Raw genomic sequence first — 18,073 nt, 5'->3', positions numbered from 1 at the left:
AACTCCAACGAAAAGAACATCAGGGTCCTTCTTAATTTTTACAACTCCCAACGATTCATAGTCACTTCCAACGAAACAGAATTTCACTAATTTCAATCATTTAAGCTTGTAGTGTTCAGCGATCTTCAACAGCTGTTCTTAAGTACATAATTCTAACAGGTCCTCTGATGGAAAGCGAATGAACTTGTATACATGAGACACCATAGTCATAAGTAAGTAATCTTGCTCAACCCCTCTGCTGAGCACATCAGACCACAACCAGAGAAATGACAATCACCCTGAGCACCACAGAAGAGATGATACGGAGCTTCCCCAAAACCTACAATAACTCAACCCTAGTCTTCGTGCAGATTTGCGGTGGGTATTTACGCACTGTAGCCCGCTGGCAAGGAAATAGAACTCCCCAGCATGCTGGCAAATTCCACCAAGCCAAGGACGTGCCCCCGAGACAACTGCTCAGTCCACAGACACCACACAAAAATAACAAACATTTAACCATGCCCAACATGTCCAAAATTGAAACACGTCGCTAAGCCTATCAGGGGAAAAAGGCTATAGCTCCGGGTAGCAAGTTCCACTACCCTACACAAATCTCCTACCGAGGTACACAGACGATTTACTCACCTCCTCAGACTGACTTCCCAACAGAAAGTAGAACAAGAGTTTCCAGGCTAGGCAAGGCCGGGAAACTAACCATTATACTCTCTCCAACGCAGCACACAAACCAAACATCAAAGGCAACCAATACTGGGCCGATCACACTCAAACAACATATTCAAACCAAACTCGTACCTCCACGGTCTCCCAAACCAATAGTTCAAAGATCCCGGATGAGCCCTCACTTGTCACAAACCGGCTCAAAGCCCGTAACAAAGGGAGACAACGTGGAGATAAGGAGTAGCAAAATATATATTTATTAACTAAAGCAACTAAGGAAAATATCCAATGGTGTGTGTAATCAGTAATCAGTAGTGTGAGTGTTTTGCATGCATGAATGTGATAATGCAGGGTGATGAAAGGTGCCAAAGCAAACAAACAAAAGGCCACCAAGAACCACAACACAATCTACAAAAGGTGTCTGCATGGAGAAAGTCTCTTCCATGAATGTGGAAGAGGTCTATTTATCCTGGGAGACACCTGGCCCAGGTGTTTCCCATGTAGCTGACGACCCTCTCAACTCCGCCCATCGGCATCCTAATAAGGAAACAAGAACAAAGACAGAATACGGCAGACAGAGTGGGAGGGTCGTCACACCCCAGAACAAAAGGAAGGGTAGGACCTGGCTGCCTCAGGATGGGCGCAGAGGTGAAGACGTGTTTCATGGTCTCAAATGCAGTAAGGGCGGTGTCGGTCCATTCCATCTTCCACTCATCCCCACTTCGGATACAGACCAGGTTGTAAGCACAACGTAGGTCCAGTTTGGAGTAGATGGTAGCCTGTCCAACTTGTTCTAGTGCGGCCGGAACCAGAAGAAGAGGGAAGCGATTCTTGATGGTAAGGTCATTGAGGGGTCGGTAATCTATACAGGGAAGGAGACTACCATCATTTTGTTTCACAAAAAAAGAAACTGGATGCAGCCGAAGACGTGGATGGACGGATGAATCCCATGTTGAGGTCCTCTTCTATATAGGTGTCCATAGCCTCCTTCTCTGGAATGGACAAGAGGTAGATCCGACCCTTAGGGGGCGATGCCCCAGAAAGCAGGTCAATCGCTCAGTCCTCCTGGAGACACTCTGGAACTGGGCATATACAGGCGGGATGTAGGTTGGAATGGCAGACTCAGATCCTTCCATAGAGGTGGCTCGACAGGGTGGATTGAAGCAGTTCTTAAAACAGACTGGAGCCCATGACAGCAGTTCCCCTTGTCACCAGGAGTTGGCTGGGTCATAAAGCTTAGCCAGGGGTGACTGAGGATGAGGGGTTCTTTAGGCGAAAAACAACACCATTAACTGAATGACCTCAGAGTGAAGGAGGTGATACTTTCGGTCATGCAAGTCACAAGACCAGTTTCCGAGAGGTTGTCTGTCCAGCGCATTAATCCTAAAGGGGGATTAACAGGGATCTGTTTGACTCTTAACAAACTATAGTTTTGGCAAGTCAGTTAGGACATCTACTTTGTGCATGACACAAGTAACTTTTCCAACAATTGTTAACAGACAGATTATTTCAAAAATAATTCACAGTATCACAATTCCAGTGGGCCAGAAACTTACATATACTAAGACTGTGCCTTTAAACCGCTTGGAAAATTCCAGAAAATTATGTCATGGCTTTAGAATCTTCTGATTGACATAGGCTAATTGACATAATTTGAGTCAATTGAATGTGTACCTGTGGAAATCGCAAAGGTGAGCTAGTTTGTAGTACCTCTGAAAGAGGAGAGGAGTAGTTTGATGAAGTTTGTGTGGGTTACTTTGATAGAGATGGTGTTCTAATGAGGAAATGGTGTTCTCACACCACTTCTGGGCGAGGTGATTGGCCCAGTGTATCTCAAGTTGTCATTCCAATTATGCTTCGACAAGAGATACTGAGATTGGCTCACGAGGGTGGTATGGCAGGCCATCTTGGGGTCAACAAGACGTATGACTGTATCTTGCTTAACTTCTTCTGATCTGAAATATATTTTTAATCAATCTAGGCTGAAAAAAGACTGTAACGTAACAATTTTGGAAAAAGAGGGTCTGAATGCTTTCCGAATGCACTGTATGATCCTTTCTCATGGCAGTAATGCTGGAAAGGGAAAAAAATCCACTTTCTGATGATCTTGATCTTTGGGCACTGTGGAAAAGGACGGAAACCTCGCAGTAGAAGATGACTGCTCTGGATTGCTTTTTCTGTAGGGATAACTACTGGGTGCTTTGTGTTCAAAACATAAAACTACCTTCACAAGCAAACTCATCTGCAAGAACTGCAGCTTTCTCAAGAGTGAGATCCTTGTGTGGGTCACAACCCTTTCGTGTAGGTAATTCTTGAACTGCTCGAGAAGTATGAGTATCTTCAAATCCTCAAAGTCCTTGACCTCTTGAGAACCAAGCCACCAATCAAAAGACATGCTTGTTCCCTTGCAAACTCAACATGGCTTTATGGTTGTGTGTTTTATAATTGAAGGAACTTGTCTGTATGCCTCTGGGACCAACTCGTAAGCCTGAAGGATAGCAGCTTTAACAGTATCGTAATTTGAACGCTGGTCAAGAGATAAAGCGGCATACACTTTTAGCTTTTCCCACAAGAACATTTTGGAGGAGCAGTGACCAAATATCTTGAGTTCATTTTAGGGATGTGGCAATCCTCTCAAACAGAGTGAAATATACATGCAATTATTTTTCGTTAAAAGACAGTACAAGCCAACTGTTTTGATGCAGATCAAACTCTGTTGAGGGTACAGAATGGCCTGACTGGATTTGGAGTGTTTCCAGATCTGTTTCTCTTAGTTGACTGGCATGCGCACGTTTCTGTTCTTGTTGTCTGCATGTTCATGTTCTTTTTGTTTGGCTCATCTCGTCTTTTCCTGTGCTCCAACTGTATTTTCTGTTGTTCCAATCTCTCCTCACATTCTCTTTCCTTTTCCTTGTGCCTGAGCTCTAATTTCTATTTTTCCCATTTTGCCTTTAGTTCTAACTCCCTTAGTTCCACATCTATGGGATGTACTCTACTACCCATAGGACCCTCTTCATCATCCTCCCTCTCTGGATGGATTTCCTCCTCCACCAAGCAGTACCGATCAACTGTTTGACTATTGCTTTTGGATCGCCAGATGCCACCTTAATGTCACAATACTTTGAAATGACGAGCAGTTTCGCCTTTGTACATTTATCTAGCATCTCCCGTTTGAGGTCTTCAACAAATGCTTCCAACTTAAAGTCCATGGCTTTATTTTTATGTATTTATGCAACATTCAAAATTATTCCACCAATCTTATAACCCCTCAATGTCGATGTCAGTGATCTGTACACAATTCCTGAAAGCTGAAAATGTCCCAGTTTTTCCATGGCCTGCATACTCACTAGACAAGTCACCCATTGAGCATGTGTGGGATGCTCTGGATTGACATGTACGACAGCATGTTCCAGTTCCCGCCAAAGTATCCAGCAACTTCATACAGCCATTGAAGAGGAGTGAGACAACATTCCACAGGCCACAATCAACAGCCTGATCAACTCTATGTGAAGGAGGCAAATGGTGGTCACACTAGATACTGAATGGTTTTCTTATCCACGCCCCTACTTTTTTTAAGGTATCTGTGACCAGATGCAAATCTTTATTCCAAGTCATGTGGAATCCATAGATTAGGGCCTAATGAATTTATTTAAATTGGCTGATTTCCTTATATAAACTGCAACTCAGTAAAATATTTTAAATTGTTGCATTTGTCCATTTATATTTTTGTTCAGTGTATATGCAGTAATTAACCCTTTGACAAGTACGATCACGTATCTGTGATCATTATTGAGTGTTCCCTGCAGCATACATATGTCAATAGTAGCAACAGAACGTATGATGCAACAAATGCATCTAACAGCATTGTTGTCTGAACAGCATATAAATATTTGTTTGTACTGCTGGAGAAAATATATTCATCATCCAAGCGTCACACGGAAAACATCCACAGCCAAACTCATTCCATAAACCAGTCTAAATAACAAGCTCCGCTGACAAAAAAACTCAACATAAGTTAGCGACCTAACAGCGAGACTAGTTTACAATATACCACTTCTCTGGTGAGCACAAGAGACTAATGTAATGTTGTTTTGAAAATAAATGCATGTCAGCCAATGTAACAGCTACTAAATTCTTTATGATGGCAGCCATGATTGTTTATATTTGACCTTAATTCCAGAATGCCATTCACTATAAGACACAAATAAACAAAGTCAAAGATGGCTGCGCTCACTGCCTGAAAAATATGAACTTAGTTTAGCACTTTTCAGCATATTACAAATCGTCAATGTACTTGTTAGTGTATACAAGAACCGTAGCACGACTTGACAAGTCGTTCACCGTTTTTTGACAAATCACAAAGCAAATAAATGTTATCACCTCACAGATCATCACATCAAATACAAGCCTACTGCCTAGCCTAACTGTAGTGTGAAAGCGTAACAGGGATAAAAACATTGTATGGTGGTTTAATTACATTTGTTGGGGGTTTTCAAGTCCATGGGGGGTAGAAATGGGGGAAGATATCGTGGGGGAATATGATGCATGAAATATTACTATGAGGGGGGATTTATCAATTAATGGGGGACAAACACAAGAGAAGTTCATAAACTAAATAAAACCCCTGGAAACAGGTGTCTGAGCTGGCATCCCTGAGGTACCAAAGTTACAATCTGATGCCGCATTCAAAACAACTGGGAACTGGGAAATATCCGACTTCAGTGCCATCAGGACAACTGGGAACTCACGGAAAAAAACGAGCTCCGACCGGGAAAGATTTTGAATGGTCATCCAACTCGGAATTCCAACTCGGGAACTCGGGCCTCTTTCTAGAGCTCCGACTTTCTGACCTGAAGATCATTGACATCATGATTTTACCTAGTGTTTTTCCGAGTTCACAGTTGTCTTGAATGCACCATAAGTTAGTCGAGTGAACTACACCCTGTTATAACATCTTTGGTCTGACAGACGCTTATGTGACAACCAGAATGCATTGTAGGATGACAAACATACATGGTGCCACACAAAACCGGCAAATAGCTTCACATTAGCGCATCATAATCAGTACAACATTCAAAAAGTATTTTACACACATCATAGGAGTCCATTACATGCAAGAATCAGAATGCATGATTTGTCACCAGTACTTGAAAATGTGAATAAAACAGTAAATACATTATGATCCATACATACATCCATACATACATATACATGGTGTGCTACAGCAGAAACAACAACACGATAACATAAATTGTCCGCAACAGTGAAATGGGCAACTTCTTAGGTGAATTAATGAAGAGGCAGAACATACCTCAATTCGAACTGTTGATAGGAAGTAAAATTTGTTAGAAAATCATTTGAAATTGACCAACTGAAACAGCCTATAGATAATTAGCAGACAGCGTGCCTTGGTTTGAGTGCAGCGCGAGAAACTGTCTTGTTGCATAACAATCACATTTTGGAACAGTGAGAGCATTATGCCATCACACTCATGAAGAAACTCATGCAGGGGAAACGGTTAGAGATATTTGTAACTCACGCGTAAAAAGGTTAATGTCTGGACCGTAAACCTGTCATTTGTGTCTTCTATCAAAACACATGTTCAAACCTTTTCCAGAATGTACATATCGTCTATAATCATGTCTGGGTGGCTGCAGCAGCAGTCTTATTTAACAGTAGGTAATGAATGCACTCAAGCCTTACTAAGTGGAGCTGTCTGGCTGCGTTTACACAACCCCACGCTAATGCACAATAATTATCTCATAATAAAACATAAGTGGTGTGTTCGCTGGTGGCGTAATAGCGGTCTATCCCTGCCAGTCTAGTGTGTGTCCGACTGTGAGTGAGTGTAAGCTCTGCTTTCTCTGTTTGTGTTTAATTCTATTTTGTACACATGGCAGCTAAAAGCTGAAGTACAAACAAAAAATAACAATGATGAATCAATAAATTGTGACAGAAACTTGAAGGGATGATGATCTGGGAGAAGCAGATAGGATGGCATTGTTTACCATCGATTGTCATGTTCGAGTGATGCGTGCGCATTCCAACATCAAAATGCTCTTTAGCAGGATAGCTAACCCTGATTTCGGGACTTTGACAAACTTACAATGAGTGCTGAAGACCAATGATTATATGAATGGACAAATCCATTAATCACGTGGCATCACTCATTCCTATTTGAAGACTCAATAACTCATTTGAAGCCAAAGAAGTCTGGTTAAGATGGCGGTTCATGGAGACATAGTTAGACTCTTCGACGTTCCTGATGCCTGACAGATGTTACAACACCTGGATAGGTATTTTAAGTATCAAACCACATTTGTTATAGTTGATTACACAGTCGATGATGTGGCACACCACCATTGGTTAGTACACCAGCTCCTGGGAAGTTTTATTAATGCTCTGAGAATGGAAATTATAGGTAATTTGGAGTTTTTGGAATATCTTCCATAATAAATTGTTCACTGAATGTTTCCATAAGACTTTTAATATCAGTGCTAGCTTATTTTGGGTGAATCTTTTAAAACTCAAAGCACAGGAAAATGGAAATACATTTCCTTCGGCTCCATCACCATAACCCCAGTATATCATGGTCGAGGATGAAAATCACGGACTGGGCACCGGAATGCCGGAGGACTTGCTTTCCCGTCCCCTGTGGTTCCACGTCACTTGAGAGTCCTGTGGTTGCCCTTCAGCCCAACATCCCGGAGATATACCAGGACGTGCAAAGTTTTTTTCCAAAACACGCACCACCTCTCTCCCTCCTAATTGTCCCTGGGACTGTGCCGTCGACCTGCTTGCATGCTCTGCACCCTCGCACAGACTCATCTACCCTCTATCGGTGAGTGAAACCAAGGCTATGGAGGAGTTTAAATTGATATATTCAGTGTGTTGGCTCTGTGGACCCTGGGCCAGACCGAAGCTCCCGCAGTGGAAGAGTGGTTCAGGTGTGCAGAAGAAGTGTGGAGCGATGCCCACATGAGACTCCAGCGCGCCGTCCACAGGCTCTGGTGTTCCATCCTGGGGATTGCATCTGGCTCTCCACTAAGAACCTCCCACTCCGCTTACCCTGCAAGAAGCTAAGCCCCCGGTTTGTCGGGCCATTCAAGGTTCTCCGGAGGGTCAACGAGGTGATGTATAGATTACAGCTCCCCAGTGACTACTGTATCTCACCTTCCTTTCATGTCTCCCTTCTCAGGCTGGTTGTTCCTGGTCCTCTGGCTGAGGCTGGCCCCCACGACACCCCTCCGTCTCCCGTGGACATCTAGGGAGGTCCTGCCTATGCCGTCAGATGCCTACTGAACTCCCGACATTGTGGGGGTCGGCTCCATTACCTGGTGGACTGGGAGGGGTATGGTCCAGAGGAGCAATGTTGGGTTCCAAAGGTTGGGTTCCAAAGGTGGAAATCATCGAGTGCCTGGGAGCTCCCCCTCCCAGGCACTCGATGTCGCCGGTTTCTGACAACCATTACGCACACATGGAATTATTGTTACGTGCACCTGTGCCCCATCATGAGACATACCTGTACTCACTTCACCTATATCATGAGACATACCTGTACTTACCTCCCCTATATCTGTCACTCCCTTAGTTTCATTGCCCAATCAGTATTGGTTATGTGTTTCATGTCCAGACACTACTCTTGTTCTGTATCGTTCCATGTTCATTGTATTATTAAACTCACCAGCTGCACATGCTTCTCGACTCCCAGCGTCTCAGTTACAAGTGTGCTATCTTCTACGTATACAAGGCTGTTCATTTTAGTCTATTCAAATAGACATCATTTCAAAGGAAACAAACACTCATTATGATCAGGTGAGTCCAATTAGTGGGCATGGCCAACATACCTGAACAGACCTAAAGAGAGAGGATGGGAGAATTGTGTTGATGCCGAGAACGGAATGTATATGTTTTATATATTCTTAGAATGTTCTCTGGATGTTATTAAACGTTTATTGTGGTTTTTAAACTTTTTTTACGTTCTCCGAACAATTTGAGAACTTTATTGTAAAAAGAACCATGAGGAAACCTGTAGAAAAGTACTGAAATTCCCACAGAAGAATGATGTTTCTTCACATTCTCAGAACATTACTGAACAAAAAGAAAAATGCAACAATTTCAAACATTTTACTGAGTTACAGTTCATATAAGGATATCAGTGAATTTAAATATATTAATTAGGCCCTAATCTATGGATTTCACATTACTGGGAAAACAGACATGCATCTGTAGGTCACAGGTACCTTAAAAAAGAAGTTAGGGGAGTGGATCAGAAAACCAGTCAGTATCTGGAATGACTGCCTCATGCAGTGCGACATCTCTTCTGCTTAGAGTTTATCAGGCTGTATACCTACATGCCCACAAAGGTTCTAGTAGGGGGCGGGGCCATGACTACACCAGGGAGAGGAACCAATTAAGTTCCTGACTAGGAACAGCGATGTGTTGGCTATCTAGATGTGCAAGGAGGTGACTCCTCCTAGTAGGAGGGTAGAAATATATGTGCTTGTGTAGACATGTTTGATGAACTGAGTTGTTCTATGAGTGGTCTAAGGCAGGCATAGATTGTGAGCGTTTTCAAGTTCAACGTTAATGACGATTGTTTGGGGAAACAGTTAGGAGATTTAACAACGCTCCTACAAAGGTTCTAACAATGAACTTAGTCTTAAGATACTTTCGGGAAACCGGGCCCAGGTAGCCTCAGCAATGCACCTCGCTGTCCCCTCACGTCGTCCTTGGCTTCAGTCTTTAAAATGATTAGCTGGCTAGCCAGTCGCCTCTACTCTCCACTGTCACTGTATAGCACCCACTTGAGTGATGCTGTTTATGCTGCCACAAAAGCACTGATAGTATCTCACCACACAATGCTAGTGGTTAGAGTAGTCTAGCATTCTTCACTAGCCATCTCCTCTTTCAGTCCTCTCACTTCTGCTGCTTCATCCGATGTTGTGGCATTATTCGAATCCAAACAGTCACCCAGCTAGCTAGATAAAACGGGCAACATCTGTCATAAAACTCACTCAAGAGTGTGTGTGTGTGTGGGGGTGGGGGGGGGGTCAGCTTGTGGGTGTGTGTGCTTGTGGGTGTGTGCGTGTGTGTGTGTAAGTGGAGGCTCCCCAGAAGAGGAAGGGGAGGACCATTCTCCCCAGAGAATTTAATACAAATAGTGAAAGACTAAACATTTCCTTTTTAGATAAAACAATACTAACTATATTCACGTCACCAATTAATTGATTAAAACACAATATTTTGCAATGAAGGTCAAGGAGCCTCAACAGCACTTTGTAGGGTACCTTTGGGACATACTGTAGGGTACCTTTGGGACATACTCCAACCTATCAGAGCTCTTGCAGAATGAACTGACATGTTGTCCACCCAATCAAAAGATCAATAAATTAATCTTGTACTGAAAGCATAAGCTACAGCTAGCTAGCACTACAGAGCATAACGTGAGTAGTTGATTAAGAGAGAGAAAGAAAATAGTTGAACAGTGTTGAAGAAATTAATTTCTTCAAAAATGTCCAATGGCTATACAAAAGTATGTGGACACACCTTCAAATGAGTGGATTTGGCTATTTCAGCCACACCCGTTGCTGACAGGTGTATAAAATCAAGCAAACAGCCAGGCAATCTCCACAGCCATACATTGCCTTTCAAAGTGGCTCTGTCATAGGATGGCACCTTTCCAACAAGTCAGTTTGTAAAATTTCAGCCCTGTTACATCTACCCCGATCAACTGTAAATAATGTTATTGTGAATTAGAAACATCTAGGGGCAACAACAACTCAGCTGCGAATTGGTAGGCCACACAAGCTCACAGAACAGGACCGTTGAGTGCTGAAGCGCGCACCGCATAACAATCGTCTGACCTCAGTTGCAACACTCATCACCGAGTTCCAAACTGCCTCTGGAAGCAACTTCAGCTTAAGAACTGTTCGTCGGGAGCTTCATGAAATGGGTTTCCATGGCTAGCAGCCACACACAAGCCTAAGTTCATCATGTGCAATGCCAAGCATCGGCTGGAGTGGGGTAAAGCTTGCCGCCATTGGACTCTGGAGCAGTGGAAATGCATTCTCTTGAGTGCTGAACCATGCTTCTCAATCTGGCAATCTAGGTTTGGCGGATGTCAGGAAAACGCTTCCTGCCCCAATGCATAATGCATTGGAATAATGGTCCGGTGCTGTTTTTCATGGTTCGGGCTACACCCCTTAGTTCAAGTGAAGGGAAATCTTAATGCTACAGCATACAATGACATTCTACATGATTCTGTTCTTCTTTGTGGCAAAAGTTTGAGAAAGGCCCTTTCCTGTTTCAGCATGACGATGCCCCTGTGGACAAAGCGAGGTCCATACAGAAATGGTTTGTCGAGACCGGTGTGGAAGAACTTGACTGGCCTGCACAGAGCCCTGACCTCAATCCCATCACACACCTTTGGGATTAATTGGAATGCTGACTGAGCTCACTAATGCTCTTGTGGCTGAATGGAAGCAAGTACCCCCAGTGATGTTCCATCATCTAGTGGAAAGCCTCTTCTGGAGACTGTTATAGCAGCAGGGGGGAGGGCAACTCCATATTAATGGCCATGATTTTGGAATGAGATGTTCGAGCAGGTGTCCACATATAGAACCATTCAAAAGTTTGGACACACCTATTCATTCAATAAAAAAATAAAAAATAAACCTATTTTCTACATTGTAGAATGATAGTGAAGACATCACAACTCTGAAATAACACGTGGAATCATGTAGTAACCAAAAATGTGTTAAACAAATCAAAATATATTTTTGATTTTATATTCTTCAAAGGTCACCCTTTGTCTTGATGACAGCTTTGCACACTCTTGGCATTATCTCTGTCAGCTTCACCTGGAATACTTTTACAACCATCTTGAAAGAGTTCACACATATGATGAGCACTTGTTGGTTGCTTTCCTTCACTCTGCGATCCAACTCATCCCAAACCACCTCAGTTAGATTGAGGTCAGGTGATTGTGAAGGCCAGGTCATCTGATGCAGCACTCCATCACTCTCCTTCTTTGTAAAAATAGCCCGTACACAGCCTGGAGGTGTGTTGGGTCATTGCCCTGTTGAAAAACAAATGATAGTCCCACTCAGAGCAAACCAGATGGGATGGTGTATTGCTGCAGAATGCTGTGGTAGCCATGCTGGTTAAGTGTGCCTTGAATTCTAAATAAATCACTGACAGTGTCACCAGCAAAGCACACCCACATCATCACACCTCCTTCTCCATGCTTCACCGTGGGAACCACACGTGCGAAGATCATCCGTTCGCCTACTCTGTGCCTCACAAAGACACTGCGGTTAGGACCAAAAATCTCAAACAGATTTCCAACAGTCTAATGCTCATTGCTCATGTTTCTTGGCCCAAGCAAGTCTCTTCTTATTATTGGTGTCCTTTAGTAGGGGTTTCTTTGCAGCAATTCAACCATGAAGGCCTGATTCATGCAGTCTTCTCTGAACAGTTCATGTTGAGATGTCTATTACTTGAACTCTGTGAAGCATTTATTTGGGCTGCATTTTCTGAGGTTGGTAACTCTAATGAATTTATCCTTTGCAGCAGAGGTAACTCTGGGTCGTCCTTTCCTGTGGAGGTCCTCATGAGAGCCAGTTTCATCATAGCACTTGATATTTTTGCGATTGCACTTGGAGAAACTTTCAAAGTTCTTGAAGTGTTCCGGATTGACTGACCTTCATGTCTTAAAGTAATGATGGACATTCATTTCTTTTTTCTTATTTGAGCTGTTCTTGCCATAATATGGACTTGGTCTTTTACCAAATAGGGCTAACTTGATTATGTGTGTCCAAACTTTGACTGGTACTATACTTTTGCTCATGTCGTGTATGTTTGCGTGTGATCACGGGTCTAATCATTCTGCTGATTCTGTTGAAAACGTTTCTGCCAATAGAAACTCTCATTTGCAACTGTTTCCTCTCGACCTGTGCCACCTACGTTGTTAACTTTCATTCATAGCCAAGGTTGTAGCAACCTATTGATGTTAAATTGAACTGGGTAAATGGAATATGAATGACAGTCATCCTATATGCTGTAATAGAAATAAGGCCATGCTCATTAAAAAAATGGTCCTCCCTCATCTTAAACGGCACCGACCGCCACTGGGGTATGTGTATCCATCACACACTGGGGAGAGTAAGGAAGTGTTCAGCTCATCAATTAGCTGTCTGACAGGCCCAACAGAGGTGCTGAAGTACACCAGGCACATCTCACATAACTGACAGAGAGAGGCGTGTGTGTGTGTGTGTGTGTGTGTGTGTGTGTGTGTGTGTGTGTGTGTGTGTGTGTGTGTGTGTGTGTGTGTGTGTGTGTGTGTGTGTGTGTGTGTGTGTGTGTGTGTGTGTGTGTGTGTGTGTGTGTGTGTGTGTGTGTGTGTGTGTGTGTGTGTGTGAAATCCACATCCCCACACACAATCTAGATAAACAGATTTTCACATTCAACCTCCGGCTGCAACCAACAATTCTTGCAAACCGTTTTCACCTCCTCTCTCACGAGATCCCCCCCCCCACCTCCTTCCCACTGCCCGCCTCCCTGCGATGTGAAGGGATACTGTACATAATAAGTGCCCCGGCAGCAGAAATCTTTGTCCTGTTTTTCTCACTGTGAGCTATTCTCATCTAGCGGCTGTAAACATGCTTGTGGCAAGTGTAAGAAGCAATGCTCAGGAGGACGATACCTGGAAGTTGGAACAGAATAATTTGACCACATTGTGACTGCAGTGCAGTACAGTCTCCAGACTCTCCCTGAGTGTCCATAATACAGGACTGTCTTCTCTGAATAACTTACTAGCTCACATGGCCTTACCAGGAAAAATTGGGATCTAGTCGTAACTCTTTAACTAGAACCTGGCCATTTCCAGGAAGAACTCCAAGCCCCTAAATGTGAGGCCTGTGGTGAGTGTCTGTCCCAGAAGGTGTGTAGTCCACCATGCCAGTGATAGTGAGCATGCCCAGTGGTAGATTAAGTGCCAGCTATTAGGGAGATTAAAGCATCTGCTTGATGGCATATATTATGAAAAGGAAACGCCTATCTCTGTGGATCAGTATATCCATCCGCCCTGGGCATCCTCTCTTCTGCTTCCCCCTCCTCTCCTGTCCTCTCCTCTCTCCCCTTGCTTCCCTCCCCTTTTCTGTCCTCTCCTCTCTCCCCTTCCTTCCCTCTCCTCTCCTGTCCTCTCCTCTCTCCCATTCCTTCCCTCTCCTCTTCTGTCCTCTCCTCTCTCTCCCCTAAACTTATTCCATTTTGCTCTCTTGCTTTGGGGTTATACTCTCGCTGAATTAACCTTTCAGCAGGACAATAACCTAAAACACAAATCCAAATATACACTGGAGTTGCTTTCCAAGACAACGTTGAATGTTTCTGAGTGGCCTAGTTATAGTTTTGACATAAATTGGCTTGAAAATCTATGACAAGCCTTGAAAATTGCTCTGTAGCAATGATCAACAACCAACTTGACAGAGCATGATGAACTTTCAAAATAATGTTCAAATATTTTACAATCCAGGTGTGTAAAACTCTTATAGACTCACCCAGAATACTGTCTGAAGGCACTGTACCTTGGCAATCAACTTATTTGGAGTAGCAGCTTCCTTCAGTATTTCTTCATTGCTAGATGACTTAGGTTCATCCAGATTCTGTTGAAGTGATAGAACACGATTTCTGAGTTATAAGAACTTAAAGAAATCGTAGTAATCATTATTGTAGTTGGTTGAATGTGTTGTCATTAAACACTGGAGGCAAGGTGGGGTTATTCCAAATTGGGGTGCCTGGAAATATTGGTTCTTTCCGCCTCATGAATTTCAGTACATTTTTTATGAATGGAATTGAGAATCATTGGATTGTCTTTTTTTGTGTAAGAAAAGAAAGAAAGTGTAAAACAGTCAATTTGAATCATGAGATCTTTCCATTCCAAGTAATGTTGGAGAGCAGGCCATTTATTTTATTAAAAGAGTTGATGGAATTGAATACTGGCAGGTCCTGGAATAAATACATCAACCTTGGTAATATACAGCATTCATTTTCATTATGTTGACCCTACCTAACATAGAAATAGGGAGAGATCTCCATCTCTGAACATTCAATCTTATCTATTAAAGGAAATTAATACACTTTATATGCCTCCTCCAGATTGCATGGTATCAGTACACCCACGTATTTCATGTGTCTTACATCCAGGTATTTTGTGTTTTTGTCCATTTCCACTTAAATTGACTTTCTAAGCTTGATAAGTCCTAATTAGAAATGTGCCTTATTAATTGAAATGTGCCTTATTAACTGAAATGTGCCTTATTAACTGAAATGTGCCTTATTAACTCCCAATTCACCATGAAACCTGATACAGCATCATATGTGTACAACAGAAGTACAATGAATGACAGAGAATGTTGTGGTTCAGATAGATGAAGTAAATGTGTAATCCGCAAACAATGATATCACATGTTAAAATCAAATCTATTTTTATTTGTCACATGCGCCGAGCAGGTGCAGACCCTACAGTTAAATGCTTACTTAAAAGCCCTAACCATCAATGCAGTTTTCTTTTTTAAATACAAAAGACCTAAAAAAAGTATGATTAAGAAATAAAAGTTACAAATAATTAAAGAGCAGCAGTAAAATAACAATAACAACAATGTTGATCTTCACCTATCTATGTCCTGGATTGAGCTATACATTCTAATTACAAATGCTAGAGGTTCTGTGGCTAAAGAAAATACATAATTAGACAAAGGGCAACCCAGTCTCATCCCTCTCATTTGAGTCAATTGGAGGTGTACCTGTGGATGCATTTCATTTCCTAGAGATGAACATACTTTGGTGCGAAAAGTGCAAATGAATCCCAGAACAACGGCAAAAGACTTTGTGAAGATGCTGGCGGAAACAGGTACAAAAGTATCTATATCCGCAGTAAAATTAGTCCTATATCAACATAACCTGAAAGGCCGCTCAGCAAGGAAGAAGCCACTGCTCCAAAACCGCCATAAAAAAGCCAGACTACGGTCTGCAACTGCACATGTCCATAATGACAATCATTATGTTTGGAGGAAAAAGGGGGTGGCCTGCAAGCCAAAGAACACCATTTCAGCCGTGAAGCATGGGGTTGGCAGCATCATGTTGTGGGGGTGCATTGCTGCAGGAGGGACTGTACGGCATCATGAGGAAGGGAAATTATGTAAAGCAACATCTCAAGACATCAGTCGGGAAGTTAAAGCTTGGTCGCAAATGGGTCTTCCAGGTCCTCTGTAGCTCAGTTGGTAGAGCATGGCGCTTGTAACGCCAGGGTAGTGGGTTCAATCCCCGGGACCACCCATACGTAGAATGTATGCACACATGACTGTAAGTCGCTTTGGATAAAAGCGTCTGCTAAATGGCATATATTATTATTATTATTATTACAATGACCCTAAGCATACTTCCAAAGTTGTGGCAAAATGCCTTAAGGACAAGAAAGTCAAGGTATTGGAGTGGCCATCACAAAGCACTAACCTCAAATCCTATAGAATATTTGTGAGCAGAACTGAAAAAGCGAGTGCGAGCAAGGAGGCCTACAACCTGACTCAGTTACACCAGCTCTGTCAGGAGGAATTGGTCAAAATTCACCCAACTTATTGTGGGAAGCTTGTGAAAGTCTACCCAAAACGTTTGACCCAAGTTAAACCATTTAAAGGCAATGCTACCAAATACTAATTGAGTGTATGTAAACTTTTGACCCACTGGGAATGAGTTGAAATAAATAAAAGCTGAAATAAATAATTCTCTCTACTATTATTCTGACATTTCAAATTCTTAAAATAAAGTGGTGATCCTAACTGACTTAAAACATGGACTTTTTACTAGGATTAAATGTCAGGAATTGTGAAAAATGTAGTTTAAATGTAATTGGCTAAGGTATATGTAAACTTCCGACCAACTGTATATAAAAAGGATACCTAATTTACATAAGTATTCATACCCTTTGCTGTGACAATTGAAATAGAGCTCAGGTGCATCCTGTTTCCATTGTCATCCTTGAGATGTTTATACAACATGATTGAGAAATCGGGGGAGGACGGCCTTGGTTAGGAAGGTGACCAAGAACCTGATGGTCACTCTGACAGAGCTCCAAAGTTCCTCTGTGGAGATGGGAGAACCTTCCAAAAGGACAACCATCTCTGCAGCACTCCACCAATCAGGCACATTGACAGCCCGCTTGGAATTTGCCAAAGGGTACCTAAAGATTGTCAGACCATGAGAAACAATATTCTCTGGTCTGATGAAACCAAAATCTAACTCTTTGGCATGATTGCCAAGCGTCAGGTCTGGAGGAAACTTGGCACCATCCTTACGGTGAATAATGGTGGCAGCATCATGCTGCTGGGATGTTCATCAGCGGCAGGGACTGGGAGACTAGTCAGGATAGAGGGAAAGATGAACAGAGAATAGTTCAGAGAGCTCCTTGATGAAAACCTGCTCCAGAGCGCTCAGGTCCTCAAACTGGGGTGGAGGTTCACCTTCCGACAAGACAACGACCCTATGCACACAGCCAAGGCAACACAGGAACAAGTCTCTGAATATCCTTGCCAGATTCCGGACTTGAACCCGATCGAACATCTATGGAGAGACCTGAAGTGATGCTTCCCATCAAGCTGGACAGCACTTGAGAGGATCTGCAGAGAAGAATGGGAGAAAATCTCCAAATACAGGTGTGCCAAGCTTGTAGCTTTATAGTAATATGACTTATGATTCCATTGGTAAGTCCAATATATTTTCCAACTTGGACTAAATAAAACACTCTAAAAAATGATTATATTGATTATTATTTTTATTTATTTGAGTCAGTATTTGTAATCTCCAACATTAGAGGTGTCTTGGTCGCTCCCATACCCATTCCTAACCACTGGGAAGTGAGCGTTAGTACTACAGTGTACATGCTACACTAGTATAATTAGTGTTTGTGAAGTAAATATAGTGATTATTATTAAGGAGTCCTTTCTAGGTCTGGTTCTACCTTTTGAGATGAAACCCTTCTAAAGATTATCCCGCTCACGGTCAATAATGAGAAAAACTACTTTAAAAGCACTTACCATTACTGTTAATTGACCATAAAATGAATTTGATTATCAGTATAGTCTATTAAAGAGAGAAATTGAAAACAGATGTAGGCCTATAACCACTGGAGTAACCTACAGTTCCGTTGTACTGCAAGCAACCACATGTGGGGCTCACTCATCTTGACCCACAGGGGGACAGAGCAGGCTGATCACTAAGAGCTGGGGGGTATAGTGACTTGCAACATTAATGTAACATCAGTCTACTCTGGGCACCGGTAGAGCTAAAGCGAGTGTAATTTATTCACTTGATTTTTCAGGGTTTATCTTCTACATGTTCAGTTGGTCTATATACATTTCTT

The 18,073-nt window shown here is 42.5% G+C and overlaps 1 long non-coding RNA gene across 2 annotated transcripts in view; it reads left to right on the top strand.

Moving 5' to 3' along the window:
• Positions 1-8,348, top strand: part of LOC124031641 — a 31,518-nt gene extending 23,170 nt beyond the window's left edge. For both annotated transcript variants that reach the window (XR_006838148.1, XR_006838149.1), the window contains exon 5: positions 7,856-8,348. This is a non-coding gene — a long non-coding RNA (uncharacterized LOC124031641). The remainder of the gene's footprint in view (positions 1-7,855) is intronic.
• Positions 8,349-18,073: the final 9,725 nt, after the last annotated feature.

This window comes from Oncorhynchus gorbuscha, linkage group LG03 (genome assembly GCF_021184085.1).
Source record: "Oncorhynchus gorbuscha isolate QuinsamMale2020 ecotype Even-year linkage group LG03, OgorEven_v1.0, whole genome shotgun sequence".
Taxonomy (NCBI): domain Eukaryota; kingdom Metazoa; phylum Chordata; class Actinopteri; order Salmoniformes; family Salmonidae; genus Oncorhynchus; species Oncorhynchus gorbuscha.
Note: the sequence above shows the minus strand (reverse complement) of the source record. Positions and strands in the feature narration are given on the sequence as shown.